This window comes from Chiloscyllium plagiosum, unplaced genomic scaffold, assembly GCF_037043375.1.
Source record: "Chiloscyllium plagiosum isolate Xiang-an unplaced genomic scaffold, Cpla_swu_hap1 HiC_scaffold_45, whole genome shotgun sequence".
Lineage (NCBI taxonomy): Eukaryota > Metazoa > Chordata > Chondrichthyes > Orectolobiformes > Hemiscylliidae > Chiloscyllium > Chiloscyllium plagiosum.
Window position 1 is genome coordinate 101,027,492 of NW_028270183.1, and position 17,251 is coordinate 101,044,742.

At 43.7% G+C, this 17,251-nt stretch overlaps 1 non-coding gene across 1 annotated transcript; it reads right to left on the reverse strand.

Annotated features, from left to right (window-relative positions):
- Positions 1-6,361: 6,361 nt before the first annotated feature.
- Positions 6,362-6,443, reverse strand: trnas-acu (transfer RNA serine (anticodon ACU)). Its single transcript has one exon. It is a non-coding gene; the product is annotated as a tRNA-Ser (tRNA).
- Positions 6,444-17,251: the final 10,808 nt, after the last annotated feature.

Sequence of the window (17,251 nt, forward strand, 5' to 3'; positions counted from 1 at the left end):
TCAGTGGTGATATCACAGACCTTGTAAACTAGAAAAGTGTTTGAAATAACCCATTCCTGCTTTTCAGTCCAAGAAATTGAGGAAAACCGTTCGCAGGACAGGAAATAGCGGGCGTTAACAACAATCCAGTTTTGCAGCAAGAACGAGGTGAGGCAGTATAAACTACAGAGTATTGGGAAACAATGGGCAAGGAACACTGGGACGGGACGGGCTGAATACTTCCTTTCTTTGAAGTAACCAGACACTGATGTTGAAGTCTGAAATGGGATAATATCAGCCTAGAGAGTGAAACCTTACTTTCTGCTTGTTTTCTCCCGAGTCCTGTTTCACTCTTGGGGACATGTGTCTGCGTGCTTCAGTCTGTGCGTAAAATAGGGTACAGTTCCCCGACTGGGTGTGAACACATTTTTCCCATCTCAAACTTCAATCTGATTTATTGTGTCTTACAAGATTAAAACGTTCCAGGGTAATTAGCATTGAGATGAACACGTGAAACGTCAGAGTTTACAAGGGTACAGACCAGAAGTGGGTCTGGTAAGTGAGATAATGGGACCCATTTCTGTGCTGTCAACACCCGATAATTCAGTCATTTTTGAGGGGAAACATATCGACAGTGACATAATACCAAAAACTGTGTTATGAAGAAACTGTGCAATTGTTTCCACCCTCATCCCCGGTGGTCTCGTGGTTAGTATTCGGCGCTTTCACTGAGTGTCCTGAGTTTCATTACTGTTCAGGAAATCAGGACTTCTTGTTCCTGACGCAGAGAGAGCAGCTCTACCAGGAATCTGTTTAATGCCTTGGATCAGTCAATACCCCAGCCCTTGAAAGAAGGGAAAAGTGCATTCCTCCTCTCTGCGCAATCGGACAATTCATCCTTCATACTCATCTGATTCCACTTCCCAAAGAGTTTCAAAATATTGTCAAAACTGAGTCTCAGCTATTTCTTTTCTGTGCTTTTCATACACAGGAGCTGCAGCGATTGAGTGGGTTGGTTTCTGAAAATGAAATGTACCTATGAACAATGTGTGCTGCTATTTCAGGGTAGCCTTCTCTAACAGCGCTGGGACATGACTAATATTCTCTATGATATGGAAGTGCCAGTGTTTGAGTTGGGTCGACAAAGCTAAAAATTACACAACATCAGGGCATAGTCCAGCAGGTTTATTTGGAAGCACGAGCTCCCAGAGAGCCGCTCCTTCATCAGGTCTGATCAGCCAATCAATGAGGTCACTGCTGATCGAGGAAATTACAACTTATTTTGCTGTGTTTCCACAATAATTCGAGGTAAACTGCAGCCTAATCACAACATTGCATTTCCCATAATTTTCAGCTTTAGATTACGTCAATGACCTGTCCGTATTTGCAGGAAACTAAATAACATGAAATGAGTGAAAAAGTCGTTTTGGTGATGTAATCCAGTGTAGAGTCGGCCAGAAAAGAAAGGTCAAAGACCTGAAACATCACTTGCATTTCTCTCTGTATTAATGCATTTTCCTGAGTTGAATATTTGCAGGACTTGTCTTCAATATCTAAAGAATTTTTTCCCCCGCGACAGATTCTTCATAAATCAATTAACATCTGAGTTGTTAAAACTTATTTTACTTCAGATTACATTAGTTGAATATCCTTTTCCACAGTCTAATGTCCCAATACTCCCTCCACCTCCATGAAAATACAAACTGCTCCAGGTGAGGTTGCAGCTCCCAACCTGACGTTCGGTTGCTCCTTGCTGCTCCTTGTCAATAGAAACTGCTGCAAGTGAGATTGGAGCTCCAACTCTGATGTCTCAATGCACCCTGCTGCTCCATGCCATGAAAGGCTGCTCCAGATGAGGGTGAAGCTCTCAGACTGATCTCGCAAGCTCCCTGATCCATGTCAACAGACGCTGCTCCAGATGGGGTACGAGGTCCCATCCCTGGCAGCTCACACACCTCTATACCATCATAGAAATACTGTCCACTGACCATTTCCACCACTGGAGCCATTGGTGGAATATCCGCATCATGAGTACCTAATCTTATTTTTCGACACCACCGAATCATTTTTGCCAAAATACTTTCTTTTTAAATTAGATTAGATTACATTACAGTGTGGAAACATGCCCTTCAGCCCAACAAGTCCACATCGAACCGCCGAAGCGCAACCCACCCATACCTCTACATTTTTCCCTTACCTAACACTATGGGAAATTTAGCATGGCCAATTCACCTGACCTGCACATCTTTGGACTGTGGGAGGAAACCGGAGCACCCGGAGGAAACCCACGCAGACACGGGGAGAATGTGCAAACTCTACACAGTCAGTCGCCTTAGGCGGGAATTGAACTCTGGTCTCTGCTAACCACTGTGCCACCGTGCCGCCCATAAACCTTATTTATTAAACCTCATTTAGCATGTGCATATTGCAGTCAATGCGAAGTAAGGTAATGGTGTTAATTGGCGTATGTTAAATAAAAATTACATCTTATTTTTCATGTTGAGTTAAATCTACTTAAAAAGGACAATTTTTGAAATGAAATCACCGTTTTATTCCGTGTGAGCGAACGTGGTTGTTCATATAATTTAAACTGAACTTGTTCACTCTGTAAAATGATGAAATATATCTCAATTTCAAAACAAAATTGATATTGTTGTCATGCACCTTGAAATGTGGTCATAGAGTCATAGAGATGTACAGCATTGAAACAGACCCTTCAGTCCAATCTGTCCACCCCGACCAGATATCCCAAACCAATCTAGTCCCACCCGCCAGCACCACGCCCATATCCCTCCATACCATCCAGTTCATATTCCCATCCAAATGCCTCTTAAATGTTACAATTGTGCCAGTCTCCACCACATCCTCTGGCACCCCATTCCATATACATACCACCCTCTGTGTGAAAACGTTGTCCCTTAGGTCTCTTTTATATCTTTCCCCTCTCAAATTAAACCTATGCCCTCAAGGTCTGGACTCCCCGATCCCAGGGAAAAGACTTTGTCCATTTATCGTATCCTTGCCACTCATAATTTCGTTAATATCTATAAGGACAGCCGTCAGCCTCTAATGCTTCAGAGGAAACAGCTCCAGCTTCTTCAACCTCTCCCTAACGCTCAAATCCTCCAATCCTGGCAACATCCTTGTAAATACTTTCTGAACCCTTTCAAGTTTCACAACATCTTTCCAATAGGCAGGAGACCAGAATTGCACGCAATATACCAACAGTGGCCTAACCAATGTCCTGTACAGCCGCAGTATGACCTTCCAACTTCTGAACTCAATACTTTGAACAATAAAGGAAACCATATAAAACGCCTTCTTCACTATCCTATGTACCTGCGACACCACTTTCAATGAGCTATGAACCTGCACTCCAAGGTCTCTGTTCAGCAAAACTCCCTAGGACCTTACCATTAAGTGCATAAGTCCTGCTAAGATTTGCTTTGTCAAAATGCAACACCTCACATTTGTCTGAATTAAACTCCATCTGCCACTTCTCAGCCCATTGGCCCATCTGGTCAAGTTCGTGTTGTAATCTGTTGTAACCCTCTTCGCTGTCCACGACACCTCCAATTTTGGTGTCATCTGCAAACTTACTAACTTTACCTCTTATGCTCACATTTATCCTATCCATGCCCGTCATGATTTTATAAACCTCTATAAGGTCACCCCTCACTCTCTGATGCTCCACGGAAAACAACCCCAGCCGATTCAGCGTCTCACTGTCGCTCAAATCCTCTCACCCTGGCAACATCCCTGTAAATCTTTTCTGAACCCTTTCAAGTTTCACAATATCCTTCCGACAGGCCTAACCCATGTCCATCCAGCCGCAACATGACCTCTCAATGCCTATACTCAAAACTCTGACCAATAAAGCAAGGCAGACCAAACACTGCCTTCATTATCTTATCCACCTGCCACTCTACTTTCAAGGAGCTACGAACCTGCCCTTCAAAGTCTCCTTGTTCAGCAACTCTCCCTCGGAGCTGACCATTAAGTGTGTAAGTCCTGCTCAAATTTGCTTTCCCAAAATGCAGCACCTCGTATTTATCTAAGTGGAATAGAATTAAAGGTTTTGGGGTGTTTTTGAAACATGCCAGTCACATATAAATGGAAGTGGGTTACACGTTGGAATCTAAACGAGAGGGTTCCGGGTGGTTCATATAATCCCGACAGTGGGGAAACAAGCCCTTCAGCCCAACAAGACCACACTGACCCTCAGAAGAATAATCCATCCTGACCCATTTCCCCACATTTACCCCTGCCTAATGCACCTCACCTACACATCCCTGAACACTGTGAGCAATTTTAACAGGATTTGGATTGGATGGTTCATATACAGACGAACAGATACCCAGGAGTGTGATACAGACTGGAATCTAATCAAAGCATTGAGGTGGCTAATGTGCAGAGCCCCTTAAAATTGGAAGTCAGTTACAGATTGGAATTTTATCAAGGGGTTTTGGGATGATTGTGCGTAGAATACAGATACCCCAGAGTGAGTTACAGACTGGAATCTAATCGAGGGTTTCAGGATGGTTATGAGTGAGTTATAGAGTCATAGAATCATAGAGACGTAAAGCATGGAAACAGACCTTTCGGTCCAACCCATCTATGCCGACCAGATATCCCAACCCAATCTAGTCCTACCTGCCAGCACCCGGCCCATATTCCTCCAAACCCATTCTATTCATATACCCATCCAAATGCCTCTTACATTTTGCAATTGTACCAGCCTCCACCACTTCCTCTGGTAGCTCATTCCATTCACGTACCACCCTCTGTGTGGAAACGTTGTCACTCAGGACTCTTTTTCATATCTTTCCCCTCTCAAACTAAACCTGTGCCCTCTAGTTCTGGACTCCCTGACCCCAAAGAAGTTTCACAACATCTTTCCGATAGGAAGGTGACCTGAATTGCACGCAATATTCCAAGAGTGACCTAACCCATGTCCTGTACAGCCGCAGCATGACCTCCCAACTCCTGTACTCGGTACACTGACCAATAAAGGAAAGCATAAAAAAAGCCTTCTTCACTATCCTATCTACCTGCGACTCCACTTTCAAGGAGCTATGAACCAGCACTCCAAGTTCTCTTTCTTTAGCAACACTCCCAGGCCCTTATAATTATTTGTATAAGTCCTGCTAAGATTTGCTTTCCCAAAATGCAGCACCACGCGTTTATCCGAATTAAACTCCATCTGCCAATTCTTAACCCATTGCCCGATCTGGTCCAGATCCTGTTTTAATCTGAGGTAACCCTCTTCGTTGTCCACTACACCTCCAATTCTGGTGTCATCTCGAAACTTACTAACTGTACCTCTTATGCTGATATCCAAATCATTTAGGTAAATGACCAAAAGTCGAGGACCCAGCACCGATCCTTGTGGCACTCCACTGGTCACACAGGCCTCCAGTCTGAAAAACAACCCTCCACTGCCACCTTCAGCCGTCTACCTTTGAGCAAGTTCTGTTTCTAAATGGTTGGCGTCCCTTTGTTCAATGAGATCTAACCTTCCTAATATGTCCTGCATGAAGTCCATATAGATCACATCTACTTCTCTGCCTTCATCAATCTTCTTTGTTACTTCTTCAAAAAACTCAATCAAGTTTGTGAGACATGATTTCCCACGAAAGGCATGTTGGGTATTAGTACGAAATGTCTGTTAATGACATGCATTTAAAGACACTTTAAATCATTTTTCATGTTTATGCTGCATTAATCTGTCGTTATTGATCCACAGTTTACGTTCGTTTCCTGCAGTTAACATGCTGACTTCTCCCGTTGTTCATTGTTCAATGTGATGCATCCAGTGTGTGCATAACGAGAGGGAGCTTGCTTCCCACATCTTGTGTTTATCTGTGTCTTACGTCCAGCTTTTATCAATGGCGAGAGCAAGGGGGATAGGGCGAGAACAATGTGTAAGTCTGTCCGTGCCCATGCACGGCACCCACATCGGTAATTCTCTACTGTGCATTCACAGCCAGTTTTCTGTGCCGCTACACCCACCCCCTGCACTTTTGAAATACCGCTATTATTTTGTGCTGTCTCTCTGCGCTCTTCCTCACAAGATGAATCACGTCCACCCAACTGCTCCAGATTTCATATGACAAAACACTCATTAAGAACCATTGCATTAAACATGCACTTCGCATCTGTCGTTATTTGGTTTTCCTGGATCTCTTTCATACGATAAAAGTTCACAGCAACTTGACTTGGAAAAGAAAATCGCGTTACTTTTCATTATCCCATTTCAGTCTACATTTCCATGCAGTTAGACAACAGGCTCAAATTATTGTTTGAGGTTTTAAAATATCGTCGATGCATATAAACTGACCATTGGAGTTCCAATACGACAGGTGTAATCATCCGAAAACAGCGACAAGAGTGGGATTCGAAGCCACGCATGCAGAGCACAATGGATTAGTAGTCCATCGCCTTAACCTCTCGGCCACCCCGTCGCACAGGCATGCAAGTACGTAACCTAATCTCCCAGACCAACACAGCCTCATCATGTCTGGGGAATCTCCCATTCACAGTCTCCAATCCCATTGTCTATGAACCCCGCACTGCCTGATTCTACCTGCTTCCGAAGACCTGCTGTCTCAGCCTGCCCCTGTCAGACCCGACTCATCTCTTCCTACCTCAACACTTTCCTTTCTCCTCAGTCCAGGAAATCCTCGCCTACGTTTGTGACAACACCTATGCACTTCATATCCTCCAGGACTTTTATTTCCCGGGTCCACAACGCGTCATCTTCACCTTGGGCATCCAGTCCCTCTGCACATCCATCTGCCATGACGAAAGTCTCCAAGCCCCCTGTGTCTTCATCTCACCCCAGCCCAATTAGTACCCTTCCACCCACACCCTCATCCACCTGGCTAAAATGTTCCTCACCCTCAACAACGTTTCTGTCCAATCCCCCCACTTCCTCCAACCCAAAGGGGTAGCCATGGGCACCCGCATGTGACCTACATATGCCTGCCTGTTTGTTAGATATTTGGAATTGTCTGTCTTTCGCAGTTACACTGGCACCTCTCTCCACTTGTTCCTCCACTACATTGATGAATTCATTGGCCCCACTTCCTGCTCCCACGAGGAGGTTGAACATTTCACAAACGTTACCAATACCTTTCACCCCGACGTCAAATTCACCTGGAATTCCTTGGCAACTTCCTTCCACTTGTTGGGCCTGTCCATCACCGTCTCCAGCGAATGACTAGTGACAGACATATACTACAAGCCCATCGACTCCCACAGCTATCAATTCTACACCTGCTCCCACGCCACCTCGTGTAAAAACGCCATTACTTATTCCCAATTCCTCCGCCTCCAAACACATCTTTTCCCAGGATGACCAACTCCACCTCAGAATGTCCCAGTTGGTCTCCTTCCCACGTGGTTCACCTTTCCCTCCACTTCACTCACCATCACCCTCAAATCCCACCCCTCCCGCAACAAGGACAGATTCCCATGGTCCTCAACTTCCACCCCATCAATCTCAGCATAAAACACATCAGACTCCACCACTTCTGCAATCTCCATGCAGACCCCACTATCAGGTATATATTTCCCTCCATACCCTTATCAGCGTTCTGAAAAGGCCATTCCCTCCACGAGCACCTCGTCTGGTCTACAAACCCCAATAAACCCACACCCCACTACTGGCATCTTTCCCTGCCACCGCAGGAAGGGTAAAAGCAACGCCCACACCACTCCACATATCTCCATCTAAGGCCCCAAGGTATCCTTCCACATCAGTTAGAAATTCACCTGTACAAATTCCAATGTCATCTACTGCATCCGTTGAACCCAGTGTGGTCTCCTCTACATTAGCGAGACAGGACACCTTCTTGCAGATCATTTCAGAGAACATCTTTGGGACTCCGCACCCACCAACTTCACCATTCTGTGACTGAACACTTCAACTCCCGTTCCCACTCCGTCAAAGACGTGCCGTCCTGGGCCTCCTTCAGTGCCAAACCATAACCATCCAATACCTGGAGGACGAACGCCGTATATTCCGCCTTGGGACTCTGTCACGTCACGGGATAAGTGTGGATTTGAACAGTTTCCTCATTTCCCTTGCCCCAAGACCCAAGCCTCAAACTTGGCATCCCCCTCTGGACCCATTCCATCACTGCTCCTTCTGAACTATCATCTTCTCCCTCATCTTCATCCAACTACCACTTTCCCAACTATCTCCCCCCCAACCCAACACCCCCACCATTTATCTCTCAGTTCCGACTCATAAGCCTTATTTCTTTTGAAGGGCTATGCCTGAAACGTGGATTATCCTGCTCCTCGGATGCTGCCTGACCTGCTGTGCTTTCCCTGCACCACACTTTCGTCTCTGATCTTCAGTTCTAACTTTCTCCTAGGAATAATCAATGACCTCGGAGTGAGGATGCCCCTGGATTGCAGTGATCATAATGTGACTGAGTTTTGCGTTTATTTTGGGTGAGGGTAGGCTGGATCTGATTCGACCACTTAACACCCAGACAACGGGAATAGTATCAGATACTGAAGTTAGGACGGACTGAAGTGAAGTGGAAAATTCTGTCAGAACGTGAATCAGTACAACTGCATCATATCACCCAGACTGTAAAAGACAAGCAGAAGGAGCAAATCAACTTCAGTTCAGACACAATAACAGGTAACGTGGAAAGAAGACAATGGAACACAATGAGATGGAATGGAATTATTTATGAAAAAGGATTAAATATTTAAGCTATTTTACATAGAGATTGTCGTCACATTGGAAAAAGGAATTTATAGCAGTGTAACGGTTGTATTTGCCTACGACCTCACAATTCAGAGAGACACTGACATAGTATCTTCTGCATCAGCGTGGCCAAGTGAAAGCATGATCGGCCCATCAATCAGAATTCAATACTTCAAAGCTCTCCTCTGAGCTGTATAACCTATTTGCTGCTCCTGTAGTCAGGTCCCAATCGCTTCACAGTGTATCTTTTTTTTGCTTCCTGCCTCACGTAAACACTTGAAATCTGATCAAATCCCCAGTGTTTCCGCCTTCACACATATTTTGTAACTCCCGAACTGACACAGGTACGAGTGACCAATTGGCCTTTTCGAAGGGTCTCACTCTGTATGATCTGAATGATAAAGCGCACTGTATCTGATCGGCAGGACACACTGCAGAAATTATCCATCCCAGCGGACTGAGCTGCCTCCATTGATAGAGCTGTCTCCATTAGTACAGTATCACACAGTAACAGTGAACATCTTTTCATGTCACCCTCGAAGGTACTTGCTACAAAAAAAGCTGAAGTGTGCTGGAAACTGCTGTCATCAGTGCAATGTACAGAGGCCCAGCGGTAGCCTCGTGGGCCCATAAACCAGAAATCAATGGATAAAAATATTCTTATTTTTAGAAGAATCCGATTCAGACCATCAAGTTAACACTTACTGGGGAGAAAACGGATGTGGGAAAGCGGACAGTCTCAACTGGTTCCAGCATTTACAACTTTGGTCCGTGTGACAACAAAAGCAGAAACTTGGAACTGTTTATCTTGCTTCTGAAGAACAGGTTAGTAAATTTTGAAGAGCATAGATATTTCTCCCTGGTGTTCATGAAATGATCTAGAGCAGAGTACTGTTCCCTGAGTATGGGCTGACTTCTGGGTTATGGACTATGATATTCTGCTCACATGGTCTGAACACATACAAAGAAATGACTCAGTGATAAGATCTGCTGAATCAGATTCCGTGAAGAACAGAAGCCGATGTAATGAAAAGACCAAAAAGAGCGGTAATGCAGCAAATTATTTTCCAGACTCGAGGAGAGTGCATAGTGCTGTTTCCAGGGGTCAATATCTGTGCAAGTACACTGAAACAGTTTTCGGTGTTGTTGTACTGCATCTTTTGTATAATAGTGCAAAAGCACGGAACTTTTCTATAGAGGGGATAACTTCAAAATCCCCAATTAAGCAAAACACACAAATGAGGTAAACAACAAAGTAACCACACAATTTGGTGTTACGTCATGCGGTAAACTTTCCTGCTCAGATTTCGTTCAAAATCGCTCTCTGTAGAATTCCTAAGACTGAGATTCGAACAGTGAATGGTTCGAGAATTTTAACATTTTGCATCCCCATCCAGGCAGCCGCGAATCACTGTCACTGTTGAATTCAATAAAACGTCAATAAAACTGCTCTGATCTCACAACTTCAGCATTTGATACCCACCCCCTTATGTATGTCTGGCAATAGTAATTGATCCCTCACTGTGTACTTCAGCACACGTAGAGAAGAAATAACTATAACAACAACAGTCACCTTTGTGACTTGGATTTGACCCGATTCTGTTGTATCCAATCGATTCAGCTGTAATTGAAATTGCTTCCACCTTTCCTGTGTCGGTAATAAGATTGCATAGCTTAGTGGTGAGTTTTCATGCATTGAATTGGACCCAGCATCCTTTCTCAGGTTGAAATATACCGGGATATAAAGACATGGTGAAAGACACAGGCAGTGTTTACTGGACTATGAAGACATTAGGAATGACACGGCCATGATACCATGTCGTTAGAAACGATGGAAATGAGGTTTACTGGGAGATAAAGCCACGAGAAACCAAAAGAGGCGGTTTAATGGGATGGTGGCATTGAATAAGGAATAATGCGGGAGAAATCAGGAAAGACTTAGTTGTTTCTGAAAAGAACTTATCCAGCTGATGTGAAGTTGTTAAGAGTAAATACGAGGGAAATTTCCTCGTTTAGGTGAGTGGAAACTAAAGGTTAGAACTTCAAACCCATCAGGGCACGATAAAGAAGCTTGGTGTAGGCATATTTTATTCTGAGAGTTATTGAATTCGGAGATGAATTTTCAGAAATAGAATCACTTTAGGAGCTGATTCAAGAATAATTGAAAAGCGAGCGCAGGCAGATAAGGAGTGAATTAGATTGGTTTAGATTAGATTAGATTACTTACAGTTTGGAAACGGGCTCTTCGGCCCAACAAATCCACACCGACCCGCCGAAACGCAATCCACCCAGACCCATCCCGCTACAATCACCTCTGCCCCTAACACTACGGGCAATTCACCTGACCTGCACATGTTTGGACTGTGGGAGGAAACTGGAGCAACCGGAGGAAACCCACGCAGACACAGAGAGAATTCAACAGTGACAGTGATTCTCGGCTGCCTGGATGGGGATGCAAAATGTTAAAATTCTCGAATTGGTTAACATTCATAGGAAAGAAATTGCATAACACCTGCAATGAAAGTGTAAAGTATAAGAAGTGCTGGTGGAGTTGGAAGGTGCAGCAACTCATTCAACATGAAATATTATATAATGTAAATGTACTGAGCTGTTTGGTTTAGCTCTGCATTAAATGGAAGTCTGTTAGCTCAGTCCGCTGACTAACTGGTTTATGAGAAAAGTGAGACCAACAGCGTGGGAATAATTTGCTCACTGTCTCAGGTTTCAACAAAAATCATCGTCTCCCCCGCTCTCCTGATCTGTAACACTGTGCTGCCTCTCGTGAGCAAGATTTGGCTTGTCGATTTAAAACGTCATTATCATTGCCATCTGTTGTCTTGAACAGTTGGTCAAATTCAAACGAAAGGGGAGTCAGTCCATTTAATATTCTTTTATCTCCGTTTGAAAAATCCTGCGTTAAGACACATCCTCTTTCCAGTTTGACCCTTTGTTCCTCCCAATAGCAAAACTACTTGCCCACATCCTTTACCAGGTTTACTAACGACAGTCAAACCCCACAAAGAGATAAAGCCAATACTTTCAATTGTTTGAATGAGCTGTGCAGCTTGCAGGAAATTAAATGATATGAGACGATTTATGCAGACTTTCCCAGGATGCAATCCAGCGCTGGGTCAGCGATTTGAGGAAGGTCATCAAGCTAAAATTTCACCTCTGTTTCTTTGTCCACAGATGGATATTCACGTGGGGAATATTTGAAGATTTTCTGTTAATAATTGGCATGTTTAACAAAGACAAAACATTTTCCCACGTCAGAAAATGGAGTTTTCAAATAAATGCTACTTTACTCAACATTGTGTTCAACTGCGTTTCAGTCTGATACTTCAATAATCCCCGGTCAATGTCAGTAACAGCATCTTTAGATAAGCATTGAACTTACAACGTTGGCAAGTTATGCACCTTTAAGTAATCAGCGCTGACCAACTGCGTGACTGGAGCTGCAGAGAGCGAACCTGTCACGTGACCTACACATACCTTGGGAACTTTAACTCAACTGCTCTACTTTTGCTGTGATTATTAGATTCCCTACAATATGGAAACAGACCCTTCGGACCCAAACGTCCACGCCAACCTTTCGAACAGTAACTCAACCAGAACCATTTCCCCTCTGACAAATGCACTATGGGCAATTTGGAATGACCAACTCACCTGACCTGCGCAATCATTGGACTGTGGAACCAAACTGGAACAACCGGAGAAAACCCACGCAGACGCGGGGAGAATGTGCAAACTCTACACAGACAATCCACCGAGGCTGGAATCAGACTTTGGACCCTATTGAGGCAGCAGTACTAACCACTGAACCACAATACTGTTGGATCATTGGTGGTGATGTGCTGCCCCACTGGTACCTCAGTCACTCACCCTGCTTCATTTAGCTGGTTCTGAAATTAAAGCTAATGCAGACAATATGAACCTGACATGAACCTGTGATTATTGAAGCATCAGGTTCACGAAAAGAATACAAAAAGGACAAAGAAAGATGTGAAAAAATAGACGACAGTGAAAAATGAGTTTCCATTGGTTCCTGCGTTAATTACAGAAAATGTTACCTTGCCGCTGTCGCTGGGCCTTTCCTTCAATCAGCTTCAATCGGCACAGAATTCGAATCAAAGAAAATTCTACAAATTCATTCTGAAAGTTCATGCAGGTAACATGAAACATATTGCATTCATTAATAATCTTCACCATTCCTACACCCAAGAACACGATGCACAGTTTCCATGAATATTGAAGATGTAATAATGTTATGCAGTAATTAATAATAAACATTCAATTACAATTTAAAACGTAAATAGGTAGAATTCACAGAAAGTCTCAACATGTCAGAAATTTACGTGACCAGAACTGCAGCCCAGCAGATTGGAAACCTGTCCCTGAATCCAAATATCCACACGTTTGCTTGCTCCATTTGCCCAGTTAGAAACCTGTGTGAAGGAGCATGCAGTCTGACAGAGCGCCTGAGAGAATCCTTCACTGTCTGATCTAAAGCCGCAATAGGAGCTGTCTTTTCTGGCTGTGAGAGCGGTGGGGTAAAGGGGAGGACTTTGATATTCCGTAGTGTAGATTCACATTGCCCTCATCATGTTAATTTTGAAAAGCCCCTGTAAGAAACAGCACAGAAAGAGAGGAACAGGCGGAGGGTAATCCAAATATAATCATGGCTGACCAAACACGTCAATGTCTTTCCCGAGCTCATCCACAACAACCGGTCGCACAACGGGATAAAGATACTTAAACAATCGAAAATTTCTGTGCAAGTTCGGCAGGGAAATGTGTTTAGAGACAGTGGGTTTCTGCACTAAATTTGCAGGTTTTTTGTCTTTCCCCTCTCAAACTAAACCTATGTCCTCTGGTTCTGAACTCACCGACCCAGTGGAAAGACTTTGTCTATTTATAATGTCTATGCTCCTCATAATTTTGGAAACCTCTATCAGGTCACCCTTCAGCCTTCGACGCTCCAGTGAAAACAGCCCCAGCTTGTTAAGCCTCTTCCAATAGCTAAAATCCTCCAACCCTGGAAACATTCTTGTAAACCTTTCTGAACCGTTCCAAGTTTCACAACATCTTTCCGGTAGGAAGGAGACCAGAATTGAACGCAATATTTCAATAGCGGTCTAACCAATGTCCTGTACAGCCGCAACATGACCTCCCAACTCCTGTACTCAACACTCTGAACAAAAAAGGAAAGCATACCAAACGCCTTCTTCACTATCTTATCTATATGCGACTCAACTTTCAAGGAGCTATGAAGCTGCACTCCAAGGTCTCTTTGTTCAGCAACACTCCCTCGGACCTTACTATTAAGTGTATAATTTCTGCTAAGATTTGCTTTCCCAAAGTGCAGCACCTCGCATGTATCTGAATTAAACTCCATCACTTCTTACCTTTTCTTTATTTTTTTTTAGATAATCAGAATGCCCAACTGTTAGTCAGAATTACCTCACTCTAGCTATACAATAAACCAATACTGTTAGTTCCCATTATCGTTCTACTTCTGCCAATATCTTTCTCCTAATTCTACTTAACATTATTCTCCTGTCACTTTTAGGTATTCTTCTGCCATCTGTGCTATAATGAACTTCCAACCCAGACTAACCTGTCATGATCAGATACTTAGCTACCTCATCTCTCACAATGTTTTCCTGTGCCAAGCTGATTCTACTAACTACTGATTAGATATTTAATGTCATATTTTTCCGTCTACCAGCGTCTCAAGCAGGCTGACGTAACTATCAACTAATTACTTAAAGTTATGTTCTTAGTATGTATTGTCACGACTTGTCCCAAATTGCTATGATGATATTGAGTAGGCGAGGCTGACTTTACAAATTATTTTTATCTCAGCCTGCCATGTTAACCTTTCAGCCCAGTCTGACTCTGCTAATTGTTGTAGGAGCATTCCACTATTCTTATCCCATCCTGACACACTGGCCCCATCCTGCCCCAGAGACCCTTTGACGAATGTAGCATTCTGCAGACCCCTTGTAACAGATCGCCAGTAGTTTTCATGTCTTTACCCTTCTCATGCTTTCATGCTCTGTGTTTTCTGTACAGTGTTCTGTTCTTTCATTGGACACCTGTTTAACTTCACCCCACTTTCCAATACATGGTCTTATCCATGTGTGGTCTAGCTTCTCAAGTATTCGGCTAAATACTCCTGACGCATAGCTTTACCACACATTTAAACAGTGAATTCCAAATAAACAACACACTCAGAGTGAAAACGTTCTTCCTATATCTCCTCTGAACATCCTCTCACTTGCGTTTGACGGAGATCCCTAGTTATTAACTCTTCCCATTAGAAGTTTATTCCTATCACACATATCTATCCCTTAAATGTGCACCTTAATCACTTCCTCACTCAGCCTTCTCCGTTCTCAGATAACGAGACTAAGCTGATCTCGTCTATCTTCAACATGGTGATAGTGTCGTGCTGGAAAAGAACAGCAGGTCAGGCAGCAACCGAGACGCGGGAGAATCGACATTTCTGGCATAAGTCTTTCATCAGGAATGAGTCTTGTTGGTGGGGGCTGGGAGATAAATGGGAGGTGTTTGGAGTTGTTTGCAAGATAGCTGGGAAAGCGTATGGTGGATCGAGGCAGGGGAGGAGGTGATATGTTAAAGGGGGAGAGATGTATGGGTCCAGAGGATGGTGCTGAGTTTGATGCTTCAGACTGGAATAATGTGGGGGGAGGGGAAATGAGGAAGCCGTAGAAATCCACATTTATCTCGTGTGGTTGCAGGGTCCCAAGGCAGAATATGAGGCGTTCATCTTCCAGGCGTCAGGTGGTAATGGTTTGGTGGTGGCTTATGCCCGAAACGTCGATTGTGCTGCTCTGCACTTCACATGACAGGAGAGATGTGAAAAGCAAAGACTAAAAAAACGACAAAGACTTATAGATTCAAAGTTAATGGAATTAGACACAGTGCAGACAGAACCCATTTGGCCAGTTGAGTCTGCACTATGCCGTGGAAGAGATTCACACTTCCCCACTCAATCTTTCTAAACCCGCATTTATGATCCACCTACGAAAATAGAAATTGCTCCAAAAGCTCTGCGAGTCAGGCAGCATCATTAGAGAGGAATCAGAGTTAACATTGCGAATTTAAAATAGTTCCGAGGAAGGGTCTGTTGACCCGAAATGATCATTCTGTTTCCCCTGAGCTGCAATTCTGACTTTTGTCTCTGATTTACACCACTTACAGTCCATTCAGATTTTGTTGCCATTGACCTGAATTGCACACCTTTGCACTGTGGGAATGAATCGGTGCAGCCAGAGGAAACTCACACGGGAGAGAGAGAGCAGGAGTGTGCAAATTCCACACAGTCAGTCACACAAGTCTGGAATTGAATGCGGGTTTCTGGCGCGGAAAGGCGCAGTTCCACCCACTGAGCCATCACAATATGCAAGCATATGTCCTGGAAGCGAATTGAACCGGAGCTCGTGCAGCGACTGCGACATCCAGGAATTTTATGCAAAAAGAAGCCTATTTGGTATTACTGGACATTAACATTCGCTTAACTGTCCTAACACTATTTTTAATCACTTGACCTATAGCCTCATCTGTCTTGGCATCACAAAATTCACATCTGAATACTTCTGAAAGTTATGAGGATTTCTGACTCTCGAACCTTTGCATGCACTGAGTTCCAGATTTCAACCAATCGCTGTTGCAAAACATTTGTCTGCGCATTCACTCAAATCTTTCCTCTTCTATCCTTAAGTCTATGCTACCCTGCCTTTTACCCCGTGATCGATCTCACCATCAAAGAAAAACGTTTATTTCAGTCTACACCATCCATATTCCTGATTATTTGTACATCTCAATCATGTCTCCTCTCAATCCCTTCTGCTATAAGGAAAACACCTCCAGACTGTCCAATTTCTCTTCATAATTGAAACTCTTCTACCCAGACAATATCCTGGTCAATCTGTCCTGCATCATTTCCAGTTCTATCATATCCGTGGGTATCATGCGAATTGCTGAAATGCACACAATAGACTAGATAGAACCAAATGAGCAAGTGAAATACTTGGTGTAGAATTCCACAGAAAGAGGTACTTTCAAATAAATTTTCTTTTCCTCACTGCTACCAATTGTCCTTTTTCCTGAGCCTGATGTGCCAATAATCTATGCTCCATGTTGTAAAAGCTGCGACATGAGAAATGATCTCACGACCACGGTATCGAAATGGAATGATTGGTTTGAAAGTGAGGACGTGGTTCTTCTATGATGGCACAGAGGCGCATGAAATGCCAAAGCTGGGAGTGTGCCTGGTCAAAGGCGGGATGGAACGGCATATTTGTCTCCGTTTATTAGATAATTAAGACACAACAGCAGCATTAACCCGCACTGCAGATTGGCTCAGCTGAAGCGTGGTGGAGCTTTAAGTGAGAGGTCGATTAATTGAAAGCATTCCCTGAAATTTTCCATAATAATGCGCTGTTTTGTTACTTTGACAGTAAGAGCTGTTTTTGATCACATCGTCTCCACATCAGCCTCTTGCTCCCAGTAAACAGT